We start from the raw sequence: 20,807 nt of genomic DNA, 5'->3' as shown, positions 1-20,807 counted from the left end.
TTCACTCTCCAAATTTATCCTTTTTAGAAAGCAGCATGGGTATATGTGTGAGTGTACTTGAGTGTGCATATACCAATACACACCTGATGGAAAAGTTGCAAGAGCACAAGAATTGGTAGGTGGCACAGATGCTCAGCTGACTTATCAGCACACGTAAATTTTCAGAGGAAAGCTCTTTCTCTTACATACCCCATTGTGCCAACCACTTTTGGAAAGGGCTTTTTGATCATTTGAGATTAGCTCAATTGGTAAGAGCATGGTGCTAACAATGCAAAGGTTGTGGGTTAGAGCTCCATGTGGGCCATTCACTTAAGAGCTGGACTCAATGTGGGTCCCTTTTGACTCAAAATATTAGTGGGATATAACATCATTTTCTTGTAAGATGGTAAAAGCTATTCTCATGAGAATAGCTTCAGCAGAGCTTCTTGGTGCTCTGCTGAAGGCAGGGCCATGCAGGTGTAGCCATCGCTGGTGCCTGCAGTTGCAACAAGCTGGCTGAATTTATCCTGCAGCCAAGGGACTGTGCAGCACAACACGTTTGCTCAGGTTAGCTGTATCACTACCTCCACAATATGCTGTGGTCCTCTGGATCAATACATCCCGCCCCTTGCCTCAGACACAGTTCACCTTTCTAAAAGGTTTCCTGAAATATGGATTATGTTAGCAATCTGTTCAGCTGGTAGTTTCCTGACAGGCTCAGACCTCTGCCACAGCCCCTCTCACAGGGTCCACTCCCAGCGCAGCACTGAGCCTTGCTGCAGGCTCCCACGCAGCAGCAGGTCCTCAGGCTGCCACGTGGTCACTCATGCCTGAAGGCCAGGGCCAAGTGGGCAGACACAGCCTGTTCCAGGTCACTAACTCATCAAACACAGTGCCTTTTGTGGGGTTCCCAACACACCACCTAATCCCTATTTTCAGCTCTCCACATTCACCTGCCTTCCTACTCTTACACACTTCCCTACTCCTAGTCCGTGACAGATGGTTCCACAATTAAATTACAACATTAAGTTTCTTGCTCTAATCAAGCCTACCTGCCCAGTATCAAATAAAATCACTGTATCTTTTGCTTATTAGGAATATCTTAACTTTTATCTTCTATAGAGAAATAAAAGTCACTCGATAGTTCTGCTTTAAAACCCCTGAAAACGTTTTGATTTCTAATCTCAGGTGAAGGCAAATTCATTTTCTGGGGTTATTTTCTCTTTGCAGAACATAAGAATCCAAGATATTCTTGGTGACCCTTTCTCTCTCTCTTTCTCTCTCTCTCTCTCTCTCTTTCTCTCTTTCTCTCTCTCTTTCTCTCTTTCTCTCTTTCTCTCTTTCTCTCTTTCATTCTTTCTTTCATTCTTTCTTTGAAAGGGCTGGAGCTATCAGTGGGGTAGAGCTGTCTGACACTAAGACTGACCCATATTGATCCAGTTTGCCTCTGACCTCACCCACACACAGATTATTTTCCCTCTTTTAGCTCTTCACTACAGGTTCCAACACAGCACTGGCATATGGCAGTGGCCCCTGCAGCATTGTCAGGCAGTGACACTTGGAAGCGTTTTCCTGCCTAGTATATTCTCCAAGTTTCTTCCTAGAGGGACCTGAGAATCTAAACAGGAGCTGAACTACTACATTGAGTCCTGTGAGCGTCAGTGCTCAGAGGACTTTTTCTCCCTGGCCATGTTCTCTCTTCAAACAGTAGCCTGGAGAAATATGTGCTTTGCTAAACAAAAGCAAAAAAAGCACAACTAGAGAATCTGACCCCAGACACCAAGGGATTGTCTTGGCCAAATCAGGATTCTGAAGCACCTGCAAGTGGCCTTGACTGCAGCCGTCATAGAAGTCTTTCTATAAGATCTTATAGCACACTTTTTTTTTTTTTAGTGATGAAACTGTTTTCTTGTGATCATGATTGAGATCAAAAGCCAGCAGAAACACAAGCCCTAAATGATTCAGAGTGGGAAGAAAACCCAAACAAAACAGACCTAAAAACAAAGTACCCTATCACATAAAACAAAAACAAAACACACACACACATACACACACACAGACACAGAAAGGGCTAATTCTGTGTGCTGCATGTAGATGCATGGCTGCATGCACCATGGTAGAGCTTCTACTAGATTTGGGGAAGGATTTTCTAATGGCAATAACAATGACGGTCAAACACTGCCTGCCTGATAAAGGATGATTCCCATTAGAAAAGGAAGGAAGAGAACATTAAACAAACAGCTGTCAGCGCTGCTTTAGAAAGAATCAATTCTGCCTTGGAAAGCTACAGGCTAAATCAGCTCTTGTCAGAACTTATAGATCAAGTATCAGTCATCCCATCCACATGCCTTTTGACATCATAAGGTACACCAGGAGCTGTATTTCACACTGGGATGGCTGCCTGGTGAGATCTTAGTTTTTGTAGGCATATTCTGTGTGTGCACATGCAAGAGCCAAGTGCTTTCACAGCAGACTAGCCCAGCCAATAAAGCCCTGATGCAGCCTCATCTTGCAGCACTGTGGGACCACAGCTTGATTTGCATGGCCAGCATCAAGCCAGACACTCTCAGGCTTCCCTCTACAGTGCTTGCTTTTCCTCTGGGACCTCCTGTGTCAAACTCAAGGGGCAGAGCACATGGTTGTGGTATCTCCACTGTCAGCCCCATACCCTGCCTCTTACCATCCCATGCCTGCATCACAACATCCTATGTGTCCATTCCCCAAGGGTTCTGCTGTCATACCAAATATGGTTTTCTCTGCAATAATCGTTATGTTAGTGATTAAACCACACGAACCTAAGTTAAAAAAAAAATAGCATCTGGTAAATCAGAAATATTTCTGTTACAACTGAATTGAGTGAAATAAACTGCAGGTAGACCTCTTTAAGTTGAGCTAAAGTAAGACTGACAGTAACTTACTACCAAGGCTAGTAGCAATGGCAATACCAGATTATGGGAGTACACAGTCAAGGAGTACAATATAATAGCCCAATACACCTCTTCAATCAGAAGGTAATCTGTCCCAGGACCTCATCTCCTATGACAGCCAGAAATGGATATCTGCAGAACAGTTCAAAACCAAAGGAAATAAGAAGCCATCTTTTCCCAGAATATTCTTTCCATCTCCTAAATTGTATGCGCCTAGGCTTCCAGCAAGAAAATCTACATGTCCTAAGGCTGCTGGCTAGAGCTTCCTCTTTTAGTGGAGGGAAGACAACAGCTAAGGAGCAATCTCAAATTTGGTACTTATATTTCTTTCAGGAGTAGAAAAGAATAACAGCTGTGTCACTTTCCTGTGTCAGGGAGCTCATCAAAAGAGGGCCTATTTGTAGTTCTTCTACTGCTTTTTTCTTTGTTGTTTTATATATATATATATAAAAAAATACCTGGACAGTGCCAGGAGCAACACACAGGCTCTTTGCTGGATTTAACCCATGTGCAATTTGAGGACAGAGTGCTCCCAACAGGCAGCAACACCTCAGCAGAGAAGACAAGCAGAAATAGCCAGGGTCTATATTTCACTGTCAATCTGGAGATGTTTGAGACAGAATAACCAAAGTCTTTAAAGATCCCAAGCTGCTGAAGTCCCAGTCTCCTCCTCTTTTTTCAAAGCACATTCAATGCTTCAAAAATTGTTTTCAGAAGGAATCGCTCTGTGTGACTCAAATCACAAATGACACCTGAATGTCTCTCATTTTGTAACTTTGTTCTCAGGCAACAAATTATGTTCTGGGAGGAACACAACTTTTAGTTCTTATAAAAGCAGCTTGATACAGTCCATGAATGAAATGGTTTATATCCAAAGGAATTTCATATATCAACCCAAGTATCAAAAATCACAACCATAGCAGGATGTTAATGCCCTCAGTATAAAAATACAATAAGGTGTGGTGGTTGTCATGGTGACTTTCCATCACACTGGGCACTTGCAGCAACTTGAGAATAATGATTCAGAAGTTGAAATGTAAGGTGCTGTTTCAGAGGAAGAAATTCTTTAATACCACTTTTTCTTTGTGTTAAATAAATTCCTTTTTTTCAGATTGTCTATTCTGATTTACTATTGTGGCTTAAAGTAATAGAACGAATGTACTTGAATCCCAATCCCTTCTTTTTTGTAAAGAAGAAAATCCCCTCTTTAAGCTTCCTGCCAACAGATCTCATCTTCCCGAGTCTATGAGTTTTCACAAAGTTTGCCTTGTGAAAAGACTTCAGGGACCTCTTGTATTTCTTGCCCACAACATAAAAATGTATTACATAGTTCAGTTGAGGAATACTAAAGCATAACAAATAATAGTTCCTTTTGAAAGTATTGTCAAGATTTTTTGAGTTGGAAAAGTAAGAGGGACCCAGGGGACAAACTATTCTTTCCCTTCAGAAAAAGACAGGGATTCACGTACAGCGGTGTTAGGAATCAATCGTACCAGTTTTAACTGTACTAATAAGGGTGAGCTTAGAACTAAACCAGATTTCTGTAATGATGCATCTCCTTGAAAAATTCACAAAGTTGTTAGATGTCCTCTAAACAATTTCACAGAAGATCTATGTCTTTCTGTGTTACCAGAACTCTCTAAGATGTGACCTTGTTTCCTAACTGGACACTGCAGGATGACCAAAGCTAATGTTGCAGGAGAAGCTCCTGCCAAATGCAAGTTTGCATAGCCATGGCCATAACAGCTGCGTGTTTGTCTGACATTCACCAGCATGGGTGAGGCTGCTACAGGAATGCAAATACAGCAGAGAAATCGGTCACTGAATATATGACTTAGGATCTCTATTTACAAGCTTTTTAGAAACGTATTTTGCACAGGTAGCTTGGGGTGCACCTGCAGTGGGAGCAGCAGGCTGAGCTCCGGGTGGGACCCCGAGGCAAGAGACCAGGAATGGCCAACCTTTGGCACAAAAAACAGCAGAGATCTGTGGCACCAGCCAGGAAACCAGACACTGAGGCACTGCAGATGCTGAGGACTCAGTAGAAATATGGCAGACTTTCACACACACTGTGAGGTATAAAAGTTCAGGGTTTCCTTTGTTTGGGTCCTCCTTGGAGGCACCAGCTGGAGCTGTGATTCTTTTGCCGCACAAGGATTAATTTCAGAATCCAGAGGTCTGAGACTCTGCTGTGGGAAATGTAGGGTCAAGCCAGCAAGGAAACCGTGTCCAGCTGTACGAGTGTGTACGAGCCACCTATCATGTCACTGGAGCCACCAATTCTTGGTTCCAGCACAAGGACTGCCAGAGTGGTCTGTGGATGGTCACACAGGGAAGTTTCCTTTAAAAAAACAGTGGTAATCTGATGCTTTATTTCCCAACAGTTCTGTATAAAAAGATAACCTGTCCTGTGGTATGGAGATGAGTGGGAAAAGGAGAGCCTCGCCTTGTGCTGTTTCACCCAGTGCTGGGTGACCAGAGCAGAGATGAAATAAAAGATGAGGCTGAGTCCTTCACAGTGTTGTTATTCTGTTCCTGAAGACATCTTCAGTACCCATGTCCTTTCCAGGCAGGGATGAACTCAGGGACATACAACAGGTTGTCAGCATGTGTGGGAGCAGCTGTTTCCCAAAATATCCCCAAACTGAAACATTCACGCTTAAGTTGCCTTGGCACTTGACTTGTCAAGATGCAATCATCCAGGGAGATTATTCAGGCTCCTCACAGGAAGGGGGAAATAAACCTACCCTGCTGCAAAGGGGAAGCTAAGGGAATCACCCTCCCACAAACAAATATCTCACAGCAGCAAGAGTCAGATGGAAAGAAATGAGGTCACCACACAGTTTCCATACTGTTTTGAGCCCTGGCTCAGAGCACTGAATGTTTAACCAATAGCAAAGTCACAAACTGGCATCAGGATTACAATTATTTGGGAAGTGATTTGCCAGGTCCAGCATTTTGCTCTCACTAGTGCCTGGAGAAGAAGCAGTGGGGACACAAGCCTGCCAGGAGCCAGCCTCAGTCAGATATCACAAGACCACCACTGCAGAAAAAAGCTTCCAGTTCAGCAGGAATTACACAGTGACCAGTGCTACAGAATCACAGAATCACAGAATCACCAAGGCTGGAAGAAATCTTCAAGATTATCTGTCCAATCATCAACCTAGCACTACCATTATCATCCCAAGCCATATTCAGATGCTGGAAGTGCCAGATCCAGATGCCACTTGAACACTCACAGAGAAAGTAGTACCACTACCTCCCTGGGCAATCTATTCCAACACCTAACCACCTTTTCCATGCAAAAAAAATCTGAATCTCCTCTGGTGCAACTTAAGACCATTTCCTCTTGTCCTTTCACTTGAGACTTTGCAGAAGAGACTGACAGCCTTGCTGCAACCTCTTTTCAGATGGCTGTAGAGAGCAGTAAAGTTCCCCCTCAGCCTCCTCCGGGCTAAACACTCTCAGGTCCCTCAGGTACTCCTCATAAAACCTACTTCCTAAATTCTTTATCATCTTTGTTGTCCTTCTCTGGACATGCTCCAGCACTTCAATGTCCTTCTCAAAGTTCATGGCCCAGAACTAGACACTGACTTGAGGTGTGGCCTCACCAGTGCTGAGTATAGGGGGACAATCAGTCCTGCTCCTGCTGGCCACTCTGTTCCTGACACAGCCCAGGATGCCATTGCCCTTGTTGGCCCCCTGGGCACACTGCTGGCTCATGTTCAGGACCTGGCAATTCTTCCTGTTGAATTTCATATCATTTGCCCTTGGCCCAAAGAGCCAGCCTGCCCAGATCCCTCTGCAGAGCCTTCCTGCCCTCTGGCAGAGCAGTGCTCCCACACACCTCGGTGTCACCTGCAAGCTGACAGAGGGGACACTCGAGCCCCTCATCCAGATCATCAGTACAGATATCAGACTGGACTGACCCCAATACTGACCCCAATACTGAGCACCAGTACGGGCCAGTCCCCTGCAGCTTTTAGTTCCATCCACTGCCATTCTCTGGGCTGGACTTCCAGCCAGTGTTTCTCCCAGAGAAGAGTGCACCCATCCAAGCCATGGAAAGAGGGTTTCTCTGGGAGCAGGCTGGGGGAGACAGTGTCACAGGCTCTACTGAATTCCACACATCTCCAGGGGATGAGCCTTTCCCTCACCCACTAATCGGTCGCTTTGTCATAGAAGGAGACCAGATTGGCCAAGCAGGACCTGCCTTTCCTAAATCACATGGGCCCACTTCTCAAGCTTGTCCAGATCCCTCCAGATGGCATTCTATCCTTTAGGATTTTCAACATCATCATTCTGCTTGGTGCTGCCTGCAAATTTGCTGGGGATTTGCCAGATTCCTTTGTCTGTGCTGCTAGTGAAGATATTAAATAATGCTGCTATGGGGATAGATCCCTGAGGGACCTTATATGAGGCCAGATCTCTGCAGCTGTACCTTTCAAGGCTACAGAAATGAGACACAATAGGGCATTTCACAGACCATCAAAATCAATCCAGCTATCATGGGAAAACTTTCTACTAAATGCTTTTCTAATTCTATGGAAGGGAAATGAGCCTTATGTCATCTTTTGCCGCTTGCTTAGCCCTGATCACAGTATCTAAGAATTGACAAACTAACAGTCACAAGACATTGCAGAGACAACAGAGTAGCTTGGTTCAAGGCCTACATCACAGTCAAAATTATCTGAGCCTGGAATTAAATCTGATTATGAGGTCATGTGTCAAAATTTGGTCTTCAAAGAAACCACCCATTTATTTCTTACTTTCCACTGCCATCGTAAAAACTGACTCCTTTGTTCAATCAGCAAAAAGCATGCTTTCAAACACACGAAAAATTAGAATCAGGAGGCTGGCCTGGTTTAATGTCTTGGACAACCACTTTAGCTTTGAGTCCCAGTCTATATCAGTTTAATGTGTTTGTGAAATCTCAGCCAACATCTCAATGTTTTATCTCATACAAGAAAAGTCTGTACAAGAAACACAGGGGAAAAGGACAGAATTAGAGTGTCTAGAATAGCTAGATTTTAGAACATCAATTCACTTCCACAAATTCAAGTGCTAATTTCAGAAAACTCTGAGCTCAAAGCTGCGAGAGGAAGCACAAATCTGAACAAGGCTATCACAAAGGCAGTGAATGTCCTCTAAACAATTACTTAGACCATCACCAAGATTCCCAATCTGCTGTGTTCAGCTTATTTAAACTTTACCTTCACATGTAAAATAAGAGCAAGGGATCATACAACAAAGGGTTTGATAAACTCTTTCTTGGACTTCATAAATTTTGATAACTCTTCATTCATGTATACTACATGCAGCAGTTTCATGCACCCTTAGCACCTACTAATAAGTTTGCCCTTGTTCATAAACAAGTTTCAACACACTGCTTTTTTGCTTTATCAGATTTTTTGCTTTATCAGATAGTCTATAAAGAGACCTTTATAAGAGACCTTTTTCTTCTCAAAGTCTGTACTAAAGAAAGAGATCTTTTTCTTCTCAAAGTCTGTACTGAAGAAAGAGATGAGATCTTTTTCTTCTCAAAGTCCATTTTGTCACAACAGTTTTCGTGAAACAATTTAATTCAGCTGTAGCATTGTGCTCCTGAGTATCCCTTGCTTGCTGGGATTTCCTCTTTAATGCAGGTAGTTTGACTGAAATAGTTGTTTCTGACTTCCCTGTAGGTTTAAAATACCTGCGAGTAGTGGCTTCATTACACTGCACTTGGACAGGGAGAATACATGAGGAGAAGAAAAATGTCTTTAATTAGACCCAATACTGCAGAAAAGGGAAGGTTTTGGGGATCTTCCCTTCTTAAGTCCTTCTTCACATTAGGACAGTCATTTCAGGAGATGGAACACAGCAGAGACAAGAAAGGGAGAGACAGAGAGGGGCAAGGGGTGTTGGTAAGAGAAGAAAGAGAATGGAAAGATGAGGGGGCAAAGAGTCTGTGATAGGCTGACAGAAGAAGATAGAAACACAGGTTAGGAAGAGTGAAAAAGTGAAGAGAGAGAGACAGGCTGTAAAGGAAGAGAAAGGCAGACAGCAGACAGAGACCCAGGCTGGAGAGAGGGTAAGACAGAAAATTAATGCACCAGAGCAAATACTTTGATGTTCTCTTTTTATCAAGTAATATCATCTCTGTAATTTGCCCACATTCCTTCACAAATGCCCGAGTTTATTTCTTATTCTAATTATTTCTCTGTATTTCAGCAATTTTCTACAACACATTTTGTGTAAACCTATTAAAGTTCAACTTATTTTTCCATAAATACTCCTGATCAGCCTTCAAACTCCATTTGTGGAGATTTATTTTTACTCCTATATGTAATGATCTACTTTTAGATCTCTTTCTTTTCAGAGATCAAGCATGTGCATCATCTGAAATTCTCATAAACTCTATTCACTATTTCGGTCACCCGAGAAAAAACTCAGTATTCCTACTGGGCCTTCAGGACTGATCAAAGTGGGCTGTGAATATCTACTGTGAATCAATATTAGGTATAGAAATTCAGGAGCACGTGCCAAAATAATGAGGTTTTCATTATCACTTCACAGACAATTCATAAACTAGAGTGGGGGGAGGGAATGAGTTTACTTTATTATATAGATTTTACACTATAAATAGTTACTCATATCTGGCAAATACAGTTCTGGCAGGGAGAAATGACAGGCATTAAAGAGCGCTAGAAGGAATATCAGCTCCCTCTATGGAGCATAACCAATAATTCAGAGTAAATATTATAGTGGATGAAATTTATTTTCTTTTTCTGTTTTCAAATTTCTTTGAAGAGCTTATAGATAATTACAGTTAAAGTCATGTTCTGCCCATCTAGCCTAGTAATAGTGATGGGTTTTTAGGCCTGAGACTTTTCTTCTTCTTTTTTCCACAGTAAACAGAGATATTGAGGAATTTGGTTGTGGTCTGGGTTTGTTTTTTTTTTTCCAAATATAATCTTATGATAATTTTTTAAACTATTTTAGTGTGCAAAACCGTATACTTGAGAAATATTTTAATCTACCAAGGTGACTAACCCGAAGCATGTCAGGAGAGACTACAGACCTTTGAGGCAAGGATCCAGAGTTGTCTTTGTAAATAGAGTTGCCAGCCTAGTGAGGGGTGCTTTAAAGCAGCTGGGGCTAGGAGGGTTAACCTGAACAGAAGAGGGGGAACAAGGGGCTGACAAATGGGGCATGACAGGGGATCTCTCTGGCATTTCCACTGTAAAAGCAGTGTGACTTGCAGCATATCACAAATGCTTTTACACTAATGCATGAAGCATGATGCAAGGGGAATTAGAAGTCTGTGAACATAGCATGGTGTTGATAATGACAAGGTTGTGGGTTTGATCTCTGTATGGGCCTTTCACTAAAGAGCTGGACTTGATGATTCTTGTGGGTGCCTTCCAGCTGAGAATATCCCATGATTCTGGGAAATCAGCAAGTGTGATACTGTAGTAGGTGTCTGCTATCACTTGATCAGGAAAAGGAGACAGATGAGATCTTATTTAGGCAGCTTGGGAAAGCTTCACCATCAAAGATTCTTGATGCATGACTTTAACCTCCTTGATGAGTGCTTAAACACAATATACACAACATGGGCTGAAGGCAACTTCTGATGCGTGTGGCCAATGACCTGATGGTGAAAAAATGTCCTGTTCAACCTTAAACTTCCAAACAAGGCTAAAAAAGTTACAGGTAAGGAGTTTGAGGGCATTCTTAGGCTGCAGCATACGAGGTCCCAAGAGGAATGAACAAGATAAAGAGCAGAATCACAATCCTGGACAGCAGAAAAACAGAATTTGAACTGTTCAGAGACCTGCTTGGAAGAATCCTGAAGGAAGTTGCCCTGGATGTTAAAGGAGCCTGGGAGGACTGTTTGAGAATTGCTTCCAGGAGGGCCTTTGGCCAAAAGTACATCCCAGCATCTCAGCCCTTTCTCTTCCTCCTTCTGGTATCCACACAGAAGGGGTAAGGATGGAAGGGACCACAGTGAGTCATCTGGTCCAACCTCCCTGCTCAAGGCTGAAGCACAGTTATCCTAGAGGACATTGAGCAGGATTCATTCCAAACAGTTCTTGAATATTTCCTGTGGGGAGGGAGACTCCCCAGCCCCTCTGGGAAGCCCAGTTCAATGCACGTTCTCCTGCACAGAAAGCAACTCCTTCCTCATATTCAAGCGGAACTTCTGTGCATCAGTTTCTGCCTGTCACCTCTTGTCCTATTGCTTGGCATCTCTCAGAAGAGCCTGACTCCATCCTCATGGCACCCTCCCTTCAGATACTTATAGACATTGATGAGATCCTCTCTCAGTCATCTTTTCTGGAGGCTGAACAGGCCCAGCTCCCTCAGCCTTTCCATCAAAAGAGAGATGCTCCAGTCCCTTACTCATCTTTGTTGCCCTCATCTGGACCCACTCCAGGAGTTTCATGTCTCTCTTGTACTGAGGAGCCCAAAACTGGGCACAGACTGAAGATGAGCATTTCTTGTGCTTAAGATCTGATAACTCTGTAGCTCTATGTAGAAACACAGATGAAAAAATACAATTTTCCCTACCATTTAAGTGAAAACAAGAACAAAGAAACAAGTTTCCTGTTGCTTCTATACACCAATAAGTGATAAACTATTTCTTGCTCCTTGTAATATAAAACCAGAAGAAAATGTTATCTCACCCCTAAAGACCATTTATATGTGAGGCAGGAAACAGCCTGGGGGTCAGCAACAAAATATTTTTAGGTAGCGGGTTTCAGCAGCTGGGGTGCCAGTATACCACCAGCTTCAACAGTGCTAAAAGTATTCATTTTATCTTCCTCTCAAGCAGTGAGAAACTCCTCTCTGAGGATGACTAGGAACAAGAGGAACTGTGACCAAAGAAGATACATATGCAACATGATCATGCAGAGGTGGGAAGAGAAAAGCCAAAGACTGGAGTTGAATTTGATCAAGAATGTGAGGGGCAACAAGATGGGATCATGCAAGTATATAAATGAAAGAAAGACAAAGACAAATGTGGGCTTGCCACTAGATGGAGCAGAGACCATGGTACAAAAGGAAAATGGCAAGGTGCACAAAGCCTCTCTTGCCTCAGCATTTACTGGTAAAACCCACATTCCGGAATCCTCAGATTTCTGATACCAGAAAGAAAAATTGAGCAGGGAAGACTCTAGGAAACAGACAAACTGGACACGCAGTAGTCTGTGAGACCTGACAGCCTGCTGAGATATTGAAAAACCACTCCTTGCTGTCTCTGGAGATGTTAGAGTTTCTGAAGATTGGCAGAGAAAAAATGTCAATCCTATCTTCAAGAAGTGAAGAAGAGAGAAGAAGAAGAGAGAAGTATGAGAAGGCCAGGCAGGATCAGTTCTCCTCAGACCATGGAAGGTGATGGAAACCATCTCTAGACACACAAAGGATAAAAAGGTGGTTAGGAGTAGTCTGACTTACAAAGCAGACTAGCAAGTTTACTTAGAACTGACTTACAAAGTGGAAGTCATATTTAACTAATCTGATAGGCTTCTCTAACAAGCTGGATGAGGGGTGGATGAAGGGAGCACAGTAAATATTGTTTATCTTGTCTTAGGCTGGCTTCTGACACAGTCTCCCACAACATTCTAAAAGAGAAACTAGAAAAAAAAAAACAACCAGGTTAAATAAGTGTGTACTGAAGAAGATTAAACTCTGGTCAAAGAGCTAGCCCAGAGGGTTGTGGACAAAGGCTATCTGGATGCTGTCACCAGTCATGTATCCTGTGGGGGTGTAGAATGCTGGGCCAATACTGTTCAATAACTTCATCACTGCTCCAGACAATTAGGTAGACTGCACCTGCATGAAGTTTGCAGAGCAGACAAAAGTATGAGAAGTAGCTAATACATCAGATGGCTTTGCTGCCGTTCAGAGGGACTTAGAGAGACTGGAGAAACGGGACAGCAAAACCCTCATGAAGCTCAACAGAGGGAAACGTGAGGTTCTGTATCAGACATAGAGCAACCCTGGGCACCTGGGCATGTGGAAGGAGGTGATTCTTCCACTCCTACTTAGCATTGGTGATGCCACACCTGCAGTACTGTATCCTCCTCTGGGCTGCACAGTATGAGAACGACATGGACATACTGAAAGAGTCCAAAAAAGGTCCAATAAGGCAATTCAGGAACTGGGTCGTGTGTCATGTGAGGGAAATTTGACAAGCTGGGACTGCTCAGCCTGGAGAAGAGAGGGTTTGAGGATCTTATCAATGTGAATAAATATCTGAGATATTTATTCATGAGAGATGACAGAGCAAAGCTCTATTCAGTGATGCTGGCAGGACAAAAGACAATGGACACAATTTAAAACACATTACATTCTACTGCACATAAGAGCATGATTTTTAGCTGTGAGGTGGCTCAACCACTAGGACAGGTTGTCCAGAAAAGTTTGGAATCTCAGGCCCTGAAGCTCTTCTGGACACAGTCCTGGAAAACCTGCTTCAACTGACATTGCTTAGGCAGAGGCGGAGGAGTGGAAGTGATGTGTGACAGCACAACAGCTCCTTGGACAGGTGTAGACTAGAGAAAGTGCACAGAATCTGCCAGCTTAGACTGTAATTTTGTAGAAAGGTGTTCTCCTGCTTGGACATAATAATTCTCCCAAAGTGAAAAGCAAAAGGGATAAAATCTACTAATGATCAGACAATTTGTGGTTAAATACTTGCCTGCTAATGCAGGGGTAAATTGGCCTGCATACAGCATAATGTAACTCCTCAAGGTTTGCCAAAATGTTCTGGGCAGCTCTGTGGTACATTGCTACAAATTGCCACCATTTCTTTTGCTTCTTGCTGGGGGTTATAAACTGTGCACAGCTAGTTTAGAGGAGTCACTTCCTTTTCACACACCCTGTTACTCAGATCTGACCTTTCATCTTCCAGAGATGTTTTGTTCTCATATAGCCTACAGCAGGCACTTGATTCCACAGTTCCCAGGTGACCAAAGAAATTTGTTTCTCACAGTTTTTCTTCAATAGCTGAGAGAGGTGACAAGGAGCTGAAGGAGTTTGTTTGCAGAGCTTGTGTCATGTTACTGCATCCTGTATTTAATGTACCTGCAAATGCACCAAGGGCAGGAAGGCAGGCAGATTAAGGTGGAATTCACCTGGGAAGTGTTTCCCGAATTTATTTAATGGCCACCGGGTGTCACTGCTACTCCGCCAGAGATGATTGCCGGGGCAGTAACCAGAATCGGTAATTCCAGTCTGGAAATTCAGCTGTGCTCATGTTGTCACTGTCAAAGAGAACAAGAAACAGACAGTTCAGGGACTTCTGCACCTGCTGAAAACAGATACTGCAGCATATTGGCGTGCAAAACACAGTCCCCACACAGTGATAAGGCCAGAAACATTTATTAGAAAAGCATCCATTTTTTATAATATTTTTACCATGAGATTAAAATAACATGCCTCTAGACAGCCAAGACAATAAATGATTCAAGCATCAGACCATTTCTTTCAAAACAAGCATTTTGTTATAGCTTATTGCAAGCTACTGTGTGTCTGTAATATTTTAGAAACTTTGTTACATCTTTTCTCCAGCACAGTGGAACAAGCTTCTTTTAACCAAGCAGTCTTTGCTCATCTATTACTAAGCCCCCTTTGTTTCCTCACCCTATATCCCCCTTTTTAATTTATTAAACCTTGTAAAGCCATTACAGTGTGTGTACGTGTTAGCATTACTTGCTTTGGATTTTGATTCATAAGCCATTGAATATAAGGAAAGATACATGGCAAATACAGCATGATCACCAAAAGAGCTACAGGTCCCATTATTGCTATGGCAACTACATGTTTAACCTAAGGTCCAAAATTGATACTTCCCAGCCTAGAAAACAAGCCAAAAGGATCCTATCACTGGTTTTTCTGCTGTTCTCCAGACACTTCCATCCATTTCTGGATACTTTTGTGAATGGATTCAGAATGGTCACTCAGTTTCACACAGCACATTCCCTCAATGTCTTCACATCTAAGTCTTTGGGCTAACATAATAAGTTTATTGCTGCTCTGTTTTCCAGTGTTTCATGATGTACAGAATCAACACCTGTTAACAATCCTGTTTAAGCATTACTAGTAGCACTACTCTCCTTTGAAGCCGACAACCTAGTTTATTAATTGCGTTCGAGGCTTGCCACAAGTACCAACAGAGGAAACTAAAGAACTAAAAAATCTTTCTGAAGAATTCCAGAATTTGGCCTCAGAGTACAGTCAGGGCTTAAAATGACTCAGCATCACCTTTATTTCACCTATGTCACAGTGTCCAGTTAGTTAGAGTTTCAAGACTGGGGTAAAACATGGTTAAATGACTGAAAGCACATGGACCTCCCACTGCTTTTCCTGGAATGCCTTTCCATGCTCTGTCACCACATAATAGAAACATTTTATCTGGCAGATTTATTGCATTGATTTTTGTGGTGACATGTGAGGGAGCAGTAAGACAACACCAGGTAGAGGCATTATGGTAAATGCCAGTGACACTTATATTGACTCCTGTGGTGTCTGTGTTTGGACTGTGAGTGTAATTGAGATAAAAACATAAAGGAGCTTTTGAGGCTGCAGGGAGAGAGCAGGGAAGTTACTTGCTTTTCTCATGCCTCCATCAGTATTGCCCATATACCATTTCCACAGACTGGTCAGCATTAGTCTGCCATGATCCCAAATACCACAATGATCTACGCTTACCTGGAGTTGTACAATCATGTGCAACTGTCTGATTGTATAATTTGTTCCATTAGTCCTCCAACATGATGCTAAGACATCATGGGAAAACGTTTTTTCCCTTGCTGTTTTGTTATCAAATCTGGAAATATTTAAGAAATTCAAAACAAATGTTACTTTTGTCCAGTTGTTCCTGAGATGTTATACCAAGGGCATCCCCCCTTTTTTCTTTAAGATACATATTCTTTAAAAGGGCATGTGTTCATTCCACAACAGCTTGATCTGTTGAGGAATGAGGTATACCAGTTAAGTGACATAAACCCCAACAATGAAAAAAGGTTTTCATTGGTTGTGAAACATATGCTGCACCATTACCAGTTTTCACTACTTTAAGGACTTTTAAAGTAGCAATAGTTTGCAACATGTGCTAATGACATCTCTTGCCTTTTTCTCATTATGAGCGAAGGCAACAAAGATTTGGAATATGTGCCAACTGATACATGCACATATTTTAAGGTGCTAAAAGAGGAAATGTGTGTAACATCCATCTGTCAAATTTCATTGGCATCTAATTTTTTTGGATTTGTACTTACTGTAGTAGATAAAGGTGTTAAGTTAAACAATCAGGGCAAGAATGAACTATTTGTTTACCTTGAAAAAAAGTAGGACTAAATTGTTTACTTAAAAGTTTTTGCATTCTGGTGATAAAAGTCATGTGACAACTTTGCTTGTGTAATTTGATTGGGAACTGTTGCCATCATCATCAGAGCATCAGCAGCTGCACTGCCTTCCACCGGAGGTCCAGGCAATGATGAGTGAGAGCTGAGATGCATAACATAAAAACAGAGAGATCTGCATCAAACAAAATCAAAGTAGATAACAATATGAAAGCATTTATGTTGTGTACTTCTTTTAGAAAGGAATGTTCTATTTGGTTTAAAATATCAACTACATACAAGGAGTTTGATATTAAGTGGACAGACTCATTTTTGAACAATGTAAAGGCCTCCACAGCAGTTGCTAATTCGACCAGCTGTGTTGATCCTGGCTGAAAAATCAGAGTTTTCCCAATTCCCTACTGAATCTTTCCAGGCAACAACTGCTTTCTGGGTTTTCTCAGAGCCATTGATGAAAACTGTTTTTACATCAGACAGGGGCTGTGACAATGCTAAAAATGTGGCTGTAAAGAAAGATCTTTTAAAGACTTCAAAAGTTTATTTTTGGGTAAAATATTAACAATGTTTCCCAAGAATTCTGCCAGGGCCATCTGTAAAGATAATGATTCTTAGAACATGTCCTGAAAAACATTTGCAGGCAAAGGAACATGAGTGTGAAAAAGACCTTCCGTTCTAGGGGTCTGACATCATTTTCATCCTGTGGAAGCAAGTCTAACAATCAAGTCATGCAATGTAGTTACTGTTTTTGAAAAGGTGTGAGGTGAAAATACCCACTCTATTATTCACAATTGTTGTGCATACACCAATGTGCTATTAGCACATATAGTTGGAATTCAGCCCAGATAAGAAAAAGCCTGAGTGGTAACTCTGCTTGTCATCTGGACACAAAAGAGGTCTGAATTTTATTCAGAGTTGCAATGCTTCATGGGCTTCTGCATGCAGCATGCAAGGAGAGGAGATATTAAACCTGCGCCTCCCTTAAGTAAATTAAACAAGAGTGACAGTTCCTCAGTGGAGATACCAAGGGTAGGTCTGAGCCAATTAATAGTTCCTAATAATTTTCCTAATAATAGCTCAAAATCATTTAGTGTTTTAATAGATCCACAGCACAATGGGCTGAGGAACAATTTTCCGTTCAAAAAATTAAAACCCTAGGGATTTCCATAGTGGGACAGTTCGAACCTTGTCTGCTGCAATACAAAGACCAAATTTATCAAGAGAGAACACAAAGGGGCAAAACAATTCTGCAGTACTACAGAGTGATCTGCTGCTAGCAGTATATCATCCCTACCATGATACAGCAAAACCTTTGAAAAGTGCTGTCACACCAGTTGTAAAGCACTCACTACCACAAACTGACATATTTTAGGACTGTGGTAACACAATCCAGTGATACCTTTGCATCGATTCACTGTTGTTCAAGAATGGTAATGAAAAACTAAACGAGGTGCAGCATCAGTGTGCAATGCAATTGTGAGAAAAGAAATCTTTTAAGGCAATGATTAACAATTTCCATGTTTCAGGGATCATTGCTGGATTAGGAATTCTGGGTTGCTGAGCGCCAATCAGGGCTATTAGTGCACTGATAGCCATATCTTGTAAGAGTCTCCAGTTGCTAGTCTTTTTTGGAATCACAAATATTGGGGTGTTCCACAGGCTTGTAGAAGGAACCATATTTGCCAGATCCAACCGTTCTTTGAGCAGTTTTTGTGCTTGTTGCAGCCACTCCCCCCGAGGGGCCATTGATCCACCCACAGAGGAGCATTAGTGTTCCATGTGAGTTCAAGTCTTGGCTGCACATCAGAGGCTGCTTTTAAAAATCTTTGTCAGTCCCCACTATGATGACAGACCTCTTCCCCACAGTGTGGCAGAGTAGAAAGTACAGGTGGTTTGAGCTGTGCTGGTTTCCCTTCTGGCCCATACACCATGAGCCCCTTAGCTGACTGCTGAGGCATCTGCTGACCTCCGATGGCTGTGACGATTGTTGATGGTGTTGACAAGGACCAGGTAGGAGGGCATTCACATTCACTGATGATGGTTTTATCAGCTCCGGTATCTATCAGTCCTGTAGAAGTCTTGCCATCTACAACACAGGTTAGAAAAAATTGTTGCACTGAAATAGGTTTAGCCCAGTAAATGTGAGGAGTGCCTGCGCTCCCAAAATCTCCAGTGCCCCTGTCAGCATTGACGGATGGCATCGATTCTGTACCTGGCAATAGGGGAAGTGGGATGAGTTGAACAATGCATGATCTTGCTGGAATAGTACAAGGTGGGTTACGAGTCAAAGCCATGATTTTTATTTCATCTGTAGAATCAGAGTCGATGATTCCTGGTAAAATAAAAAGTCCACTTTCAGATGATGATGATCTCCCAAGTAACACTGCATGACATTTAAAAGGAAGGGGTCCACTTAAACCTGTAGGTATAAGGTTGTAAGTGAACCAATGTGTCATTTATTGTGATTTTGGTGGAAACTGCTAAGTCCAAGCCAGCAACTGCCTGGGGTTCCCCTGATACAGCAGTATCTGTGGCTGGATCTTCTTTTTGTTGAGAGGTCCAGGTTCCCAAGCCTCTCTTTGACTTTCCCTGATTTGGCAGGGGTCTTCCATTTTGGTCAAATTTAGAACAGCATTGGCTATACCACTGATAGCTTTTTTTTGCATCTGGGGCATGGGCTGCTAGGTTTTTTTATTCCTTTGCTCACTCTTTGGGCACTGCTTTCTTACACAACCTTCCTCTCCACAGTGAAAGCATTAAATTGTTGCCCAAGCCACGCATAGCTGTTGAACCAAAGCAGTTGGCAACAAATCTGCTCTGAATTGTTCTGCAGCAATATGTGCACAGGTTTTGACAAAGTCAGTTATAGTAATATCAGGTTTGTTTCTGATCGGATCAATTGCCTTTTGACAGCCAGTATTGGCATTTTCACAGGCTAAGGATTTCAATAAAGCTTCTGCTGTAACTGGTAATTCAACTTGCCTGGTCATGGCTGTTTGCAAGCAATCAGTAAAGGTGATGTAAGGCTCTCAGAGTCCTTGCCTTATGGTGAAAAAGCCAGGCTCAGTCTTACTAACAGCCAGCACTCTTCTCAGAGCTTTCAAAACCAGCCCTCTCACTTGGTTAAATGTTTCTGGAGGCATTCTTAATTAATCCCTTGTAAATGCCTGAGGTTCCATCCCTGCCAGATGATCCCTTGTTATTTCAGCATTATAAGTGTTCATATTTGCCAGTGCCTGTTCTTGACATACATCTTAGTATTCAGAACACACACAACCAAATACTGTCCTGATGTCATAACCAATTTAAATAAAGCTTTCCAATCAGCAAGTAACATTATATAGCTTTCTGCAATAGATTCTCTAAGTTCCATCGTATGGGAAGATTGCAGACCATTTTCCACTCCTAGAGTTTTTTAACTCCTTAGCCATATCATATTTGCTCATGATAAGGATGCTTGTTGTGATAAATTAGAGGCATAGCAGTGAGCAGTTCAACATCCCCTTGATCGATCACTTGTTTTCAGCAAGTATCTAAAAAGTGTTTTGGCTCAGAGAACAGCAAAGCTTCATTATCAGTCACAGGGCAGAGGCTTTAATTGCTGTTTCAGTAGCTTTGTGTCACTAGATGGTGCTGCAGCCATAGCTTTCCTTGGCTGTGGCTTTACAGTAGGCTGTAAATCACAGTCTTTTAAACTTATGGGATCGCTCTCTAATTCCTCCTCATTAATTCCCTCCTTCATTTGCAAAACTACCAGATCATGACGTGAAAGTGGTGGTGTTGACTCAGAAGAAGTATCTGCCGACAGATCTACTGTGGGCTGATCCATTTCATCCAAATCATAAGATTATAATGCAAAATAAACAATTTGCCATGTAATAAATTCATCAGTATTAACCTCATGGTTCTCTGATTGATTGATGAGTCTTTAAAGAATCACCCACTCGCTTCCAGTTTTCAAGGTTAAATAAGTGCTTTACTTCATACTATAGAGAGTTAGCCTTCACCCACATAAGGAGTTGCATAAGCTCTTTTTCTTTAATTCTATAATCTTGCTCCCTTGTCATGCATAATAAACAGGTTCTATGAAGGGTTTCTAATTTACTTATATTATTTCCCATCCTATATATAAAAAAATATATACATTAGATAGATAGATAGGTAGATAGATAGATAGATAGATAGATAGATAGATAGATAGATAGATAGATAGATAGACAGACAGAGAGAGTTTTCAGAGTTTTGTTTGTTTGCTTTGTTTGTTTGTGGTTTTTTTGTTTATCTATAAAATTTAATTTTTTCCCCAACTGCTCACAAAGGGGACCTGCAATTGCTCCATAGCCTACAACAAGAAGGACATCCTCAACAATTCTCGAAATCCACCCTTTGGTTCAGTTGGGAACACAATGCAGGTCGAGCATAGTCTCAGAGAATTTGGGTCCCTGTTAAGCTGGGACCGTTCTGTGGCATATCAGCGCACAAAGCACAGTCCCCAGACAGTGATAAGGCCAGAAATATTTATTGTGAAGCGTACACTTTTTATAATATT

Source organism: Fringilla coelebs, assembly GCF_963513975.1.
Source record: "Fringilla coelebs genome assembly, chromosome: Z".
Classification (NCBI taxonomy): domain Eukaryota; kingdom Metazoa; phylum Chordata; class Aves; order Passeriformes; family Fringillidae; genus Fringilla; species Fringilla coelebs.
This window is presented reverse-complemented; position numbering follows the sequence as displayed.